Source organism: Delphinapterus leucas, unplaced genomic scaffold (assembly GCF_059928025.1).
Source record: "Delphinapterus leucas isolate spDelLeu-1000000601 "Yukka" unplaced genomic scaffold, BTC_Dleu_Yukka2 spDelLeu_asBTCV2_sq25, whole genome shotgun sequence".
NCBI classification, from domain to species: Eukaryota; Metazoa; Chordata; class Mammalia; order Artiodactyla; family Monodontidae; genus Delphinapterus; species Delphinapterus leucas.
In genome coordinates this window covers 19,385,620-19,391,619 of record NW_028322234.1, presented here as the reverse complement: position 1 = coordinate 19,391,619, position 6,000 = coordinate 19,385,620, and the positions used below count along the sequence as shown (strand labels likewise).

The window sequence follows — 6,000 nt, the reverse complement described above, 5'->3', positions numbered from 1 at the left end:
ATGTACACACACACATACACATACCTAGTTTTATCTTCCCCTAAATTTGAAGTGGATTATAAATGCAAGGTGCAACAAAAGATAAATAATTTGATGAAAAGGGGGAGAAAAACTTAATTAGGGGTGGAAGAAATAAAATGAGTCCAGAAGCAATTTGGCTCCATCCCCCATAGATTCCATAAGGTCTTGCCCTGATGTTTTAGCCATTGGACACAAGCTTGACTTGGAGCTATCAATGCCAATACAAAGACTAAAACACAGTCCACTGCAGATTTCCTTCAAGAAAAGCTGGGAATGCAAATGATGATTTGCTATGCTCCAACTTTTAACTGTTGACAGCTAATTTAAATTCGTTTAAAAACTGTGCACTGAACAAAATATTTGTGAAAGCTGAAATCTAACGCATGGGTCTCAAGTTTACAATCTCAAATGCCTGGGTTGTGGGAGGGTGGCTTTCACACGGGGAGAGGTACGGATGCCGGGGCCCACTCTATCAAATGGATGCAGCACTGAATCTGGAGGAGGGGGAGTGGTATGATCTGAATTGCGTCCCCCTTGAATTCATACATTGAAGCCCTAATTCCCTATGTAATTGTATTTGGAGATGGGGCTTTAGGAGGTAATTTAGGTTAAAGGAGGTCATAAGGGTGGAGTCCTAATCCAATAGGATTGGTGGCTTTATAAGAGGGGGACCATCTCTCTCCCTGCGCATGCACTGAAGGAAGGCCCTGTGAGGACACCGTCTATAAGCCGGAAGAATGCTCTCACCAGAACCTGACCCTGTTGGCATTCTGATCTAGGACTGCCAGCTTCCAGAACTGTGAGGAAATCAAGTCCTCATGTTTGAGCCAGGCAGCCTGTGGTATCTTGTTATGGCAGCCGGGCAGACCAACACCGGGAGCTTAGTCTGCTTTGCTGGCCCCTGTGAGGGATGAGCTCCTGAGTCCCTCAAGGCAACCCCCCCAATGGCTCATTCATCTCTTCAGGATTCTGGAGACATGTTTTGGCAGGAAATGAATAGGAGAGAGAAAGACTTGGGGAGAGTCTTCTATTTGCAGGCTGGGCTCCCAGAGGAAGTGACACAGGCCAGCCAAGACGAGCAGCAATAAATGCCTGGATTTGGGAAGACATGCGACAGGAGGCTCCTGTCTCCAACACAGCTGCTGCTCGAGGTGTATTTCGTAGTTGGTATAAACTTTAAGAACCTTCGTAGCCTGCTTTGTGGTTTAATAGCATTTGATAGCCCAATTACCAGTCATGCCCTCCTCAGGGTTTTAGACAAGCAAAGGAGATTTTGTAAGAGAGCGGACTTAAAGCCAGAGAGAAAAGCAAAAGCTGTGGTGTCACTGCTCATGGGGAGGCTGCCTTTCTCTTCTATTTGCATCTCCCCAAGCGGGTACCAAGGGAAGCCTCCAAATGCCCGCTCCAAAAGGGAGCAGCTCTTTTTGTGAGCAATGTCACCTTAAGCTACCAGGGGAGCATAACGCATTGTCTCATCAATTTGTGCATCTGGGACTAAGTCCTTTATAAGAGTGATGGAAAAGTTACTTTCAGATGAGTTCCACTGAGGATATAATTAGTATTTGATGATAAATGAAAATTAGTCCATGCAAAATACAGATACCATTCAGAAGCCTTCCAATACATCTTCACGTTATATGACTGGACTTTTCAGACTGAAATGAACTGACCCCAGCCTACATTTCCAAGGTCTTCTGCTTCTTCTCTTCTCCATTCACTTTTGGTTACAGACACCTGGCTCTTCAAATATACCTGTGAATACTACCAGATATGTTCCTGGAAGGCAGCTTGTCATCAGATTTCAAGCAGGATTCTAAATCTAGGTTTGCGGATGCAAAGCCCAGCTATGACCATTACTCCGTGACTTTGGCCAAGTTATTTAATATCTTTGGGCCAATTTCTTTTATCTGCAATGTGGGGATGACATTAATAGTACTTACCTCCCAGGGAGGCTGTGAGGAGAAAATGAGTTAATATTTGTAAAACTTTTGCCACATTGCCTAGGAGATGGTAAGTTTTATGTGCTTAGTAAATAAAATGCCTCTTTGCCTTGTACGTGCTTTTCCTGCTGCCCAGATGCTTATCCTCCACTTTGTCAGACCCCACCCTACTCCTATGACTTTTTTAACAGCTTTACTGAGGTGGGACTGACATGCAATAAACCACACATATTTAAACTTTAGACATACGCAAATTCATGGTTACCAAAGGGGAAAGGTGGTAAGGGGGAGGGACAAATTGGGAGTTCGGGATTGACATATACACACTATTGTATTTAAAATAGATAACCAACAAGGACCTAGTGTACAGCACAGGGAACTCTACTCAATATTCTGTAATAACCTAAATGGGAAAAGAATTTGAAAAAGGATAGTATATGTGTGTGTATAACTGAACCACTTTGCTGCACACCTGAAAGTAACACAACAGTGTAAATCAACTATACTCCAATATAAAATTAAAAATTTTTTTAAAGTTTTGACATGTATTCATTCATGACCACATTACCCCAATCAAGATAATAAACATATCTACCCCCCCAAAGGTTTCTCATGCCCCTTATAATTCCTTTCTTCCCTCCCTGTCCCCTCCTCTCCCACACCTGTTAGTCTGCTTCCTGTCACTAGAGATTTGTTTGAATCATCTAGAGTTTTATAACAATGCAATCATAACATAGAGCGCTTGGTGTCTGGCTCTTTTCACTCAGTATAATGTTTCTGAGGTTCCTCCATGTTGCAGCCCCTATCAGTAGTTAGCTCCTTCTTATTGCTGAGTAATCTTGCACTGTATGGATAGGCTATGATTTCTTTATTGGCCACCTGCTGACAGACACTGCGGCTTTGTCTCTTTGTAACAGTTGTTTTCCTAGTACCTTGAACACTGCCTGGCACATAGCAAGTACTCAATAAATAATTTTAAACAAATGAATGGAAGAATGTCCTTCTGATGTGCTTCAACTTGTCCTTGAAGCTCAAGTTAGTGCTGCCATGAATATTATGCAACCATTACAAACTATGTTTTCAAAGAATATTTGATCATATATAAGAATGCAGATTGGGACTTCCCTGGTGGGACAGTGGTTAAGAATCCACCTGCCAATGTAGGGCACACAGGTTCGAGCCCCGGTCCGGGAAGATCCCACATGCCACGAAGCAACTAAGCCCATGTGCCACAACTACTGAGCCTGTGCTCTAGAGCCCGTGAGCCACCACTACTGAGCCCATGTGCCACAACTACTGAAGCTCACATGCCTAGAGCCCATGCCCCACAACAAGAGAAGCCACTGCTATGAGAAGCCTGCGCACCGCAATGAAGAGGAGCCCCTGCTCGCCGTAACTAGAGAAAGCCCACGTGCAGCAATGAAGACCCAATGTAGCCAAAAATATAAATAAATAAATAAATAAATAAATAAGAATGCTGATTGATGATAGTAGGTTAGGTCATAAAAGGCAAAGCCCCAGAGTGTATAAAGGCATAGTATGCATGGAGAAGGACTCTAATATAAAAAATATCAACAGATGTAATCTCTTTGACTTTCCTTTTAATACTTGCCATATTTTCCAAAATTTTGACAATGAAAATAGACAAACCTTTTTTCAAAAATGGAATTTTATTATTTTTAAGAATAATCTGCGGCTTCCCTGGTGGCGCAGTGGTTGACAGTCCGCCTGCCGATGCAGGGGACACGGGTGCGTGCCCCGGTCCGGGAAGATCCCACATGCCACGGAGTGGCTGGGCCCGTGAGCCATGGCCGCTGAGCCTGCGCGTCCGGAGCCTGTGCCCTGCAACAGGAGAGGCCACAACAGTGAGAGGCCCGCATACCGCAAAAAAAAAACAAACAATAATCTGCTTAAATGTTACTTCCTCCATGAAGTCTTTACCATCTCCCTCAGGCAGCATCAATTACTCCTTCTGTTGGCAACATGATATGTATCAGTCAGCTCTTGCCAAAGTAATACTGCCTAAGAAGTCACCCAAATCTCAATGATGTACAACTACAAGCCTTTATTGCTCACTTTTGGATCTGCAGGTTGGCTAGGTGGGGGGTACAGTGCTTTGCTTCAGGCAGGGCTTGACTGGGCGTCTGATCTTCTCCTGATACGGCTTCTCCTGGAAGAGATGAGGGCAAACACATGATGCCTCTCAAAGCTGAGGCTCAGAACTGGCTCACAGTCCTTTATACCCACATTCCATGGCCCAAACAAGACACACGCCAAGGTCACGTCAATGGGGCAGAATGATCCCTCCCATAGAGTTGGTGGGGGTAGGAGGCTACATACTTGCTGAACAATAATTTAATCTACCACATGAGAGAAGAAAAAACACGGTTTGGGGGTCTTTAAAACTTGGCTTTGGAAGCTGGCTGGACCAAATCAGGGCCAAGTGCTTTGGGGCAATTTATTTAAGCCCTGTTTCCCCTTTTGTTAACTGGAGATTATAAAATGCTTGGAAGAGGGGTTGTGAGCTTTGAACATGATAGCTGTGTGGTGACCATGGACATGCACCAGCCAGAGCTCCTTCTAGAGAATCTGCTGCTGGGAGCCTAAGTGTTTCACAGCCTCAGCTCTGGATTCTCCCGTGGGTTTGCACTGAGGCTGTGCTTCCCCTAGGCTGCAAGTGGGCGACAATGAAGCACAGCAGAGACACCCTTTCAGGCCCACTGCTGGGGGACAAGAGACTCCTCTGATGGGAGATGAGCTTGAAGATGACCCATTGATATGGCCCAAGACTTCGTAGACTGCACCGCCGCCTGAGGGCGCCCTCCCCAGCGCGCCTGCTCCCTTCCCTGCCTCCTCTCACCGGCATCAGACCTGTACAGCGGCCGGAAGACCCCCCTGGCCTGCTACTGTTTCCTCCACTCCATCCTGCACAAGGGTTTCCCCAATATGCCTCTAGCACGCTTCATTGATCATTTCCTCTTGGCATCCACTCTTTGGAGGACCTCGACTGACACAGAATATCAAGTACCTAGAAAAGGGCCTAAGAACTATATATATATTTTTTTGTTTTTTGGGTTTTTTTTTTTTTTTGCGGTACATGGGGCTCTCACTGTTGTGGCCTCTCCCGCTGTGGACCACAGGCTCCGGACGCGCAAGCTCAGCGGCCATGGCTTACGGGCCCAGCCGCTCCACGGTATGTGGGATCTTCCCAGACGGGGGCACGAACCCGTGTCCCTTGCATCAGCAGGCGGACTCTCACCCACTGCGCCACCAGGGAAGCCCAATATACCTTGTTTTTAAAAATTTTTTTAACATCTTTATTGTAGTAAAATTGCTTTACAATGGTGTGTTAGTCTCTGCTTTATAACAAAGTGGATCAGCTACACGTATACATATATCCCCGTATATCCTCCCTCTTGCATCTTCCTCCCACCCTCCCTAACCCACCCCTCTAGGTGGTCACAAAGCACAGAGCTGATCTCCCTGTGCTATGCGGCTGCTTCCCACTAGCTACCTATTTTACATTTGGTAGTATACATAAGTCCATGCCACTCTCTCACCTCGTTCCAGCTTACCCTTCCCCCTCCCCATGTCCTCAAGTCCATTCTCTACGTCTGTGTCTTTATTCTGGTCCTGCCCATAGGTTCCTCAGAACTTTTTTTTTCTTAGATTCCATATATATGTGTTAGCATATGGTATTTGTTTTTCTCTTTCTGACTCACTTCACTCTGTACGACAGACTCTAGGTCCATCCACCTCACTACAAACAACTCAATTTCGTTTCTTTTTATGGCTGAGGAATATTCCATTGTATATATGTGCCACATCTTCCTTATCCATTCATCTGATGATGGACCCTTAGGTTGCTTCCATGTCCTGGCTATTGTAAATAGAGCTGCAATGAACACTGTGGTACGTGACTCATTTTGAATTATGGTTTTCTCAGGGTATATGCCCAGTAGTGGGATTGCTGAGTCGTATGGTAGTTCTATTTTTATTTTTTTAAAGAACCCCCATATTGTTCTCCATAGTGGCTGTA

At 45.2% G+C, this 6,000-nt stretch overlaps 1 long non-coding RNA gene across 1 annotated transcript in view; it reads right to left on the bottom strand.

The window, feature by feature from the left end:
- Positions 1–228: 228 nt before the first annotated feature.
- The window catches only part of LOC111171345 (uncharacterized), a 104,099-nt gene continuing 98,327 nt past the window's right edge, over positions 229–6,000 (bottom strand). Inside the window, exons 9-10 of the long non-coding RNA XR_016391546.1 lie at positions 4,038–4,131; positions 229–3,803 (exon numbers count right to left, since the gene is read on the bottom strand). This is a non-coding gene — a long non-coding RNA (uncharacterized LOC111171345). The remainder of the gene's footprint in view (positions 3,804–4,037; positions 4,132–6,000) is intronic.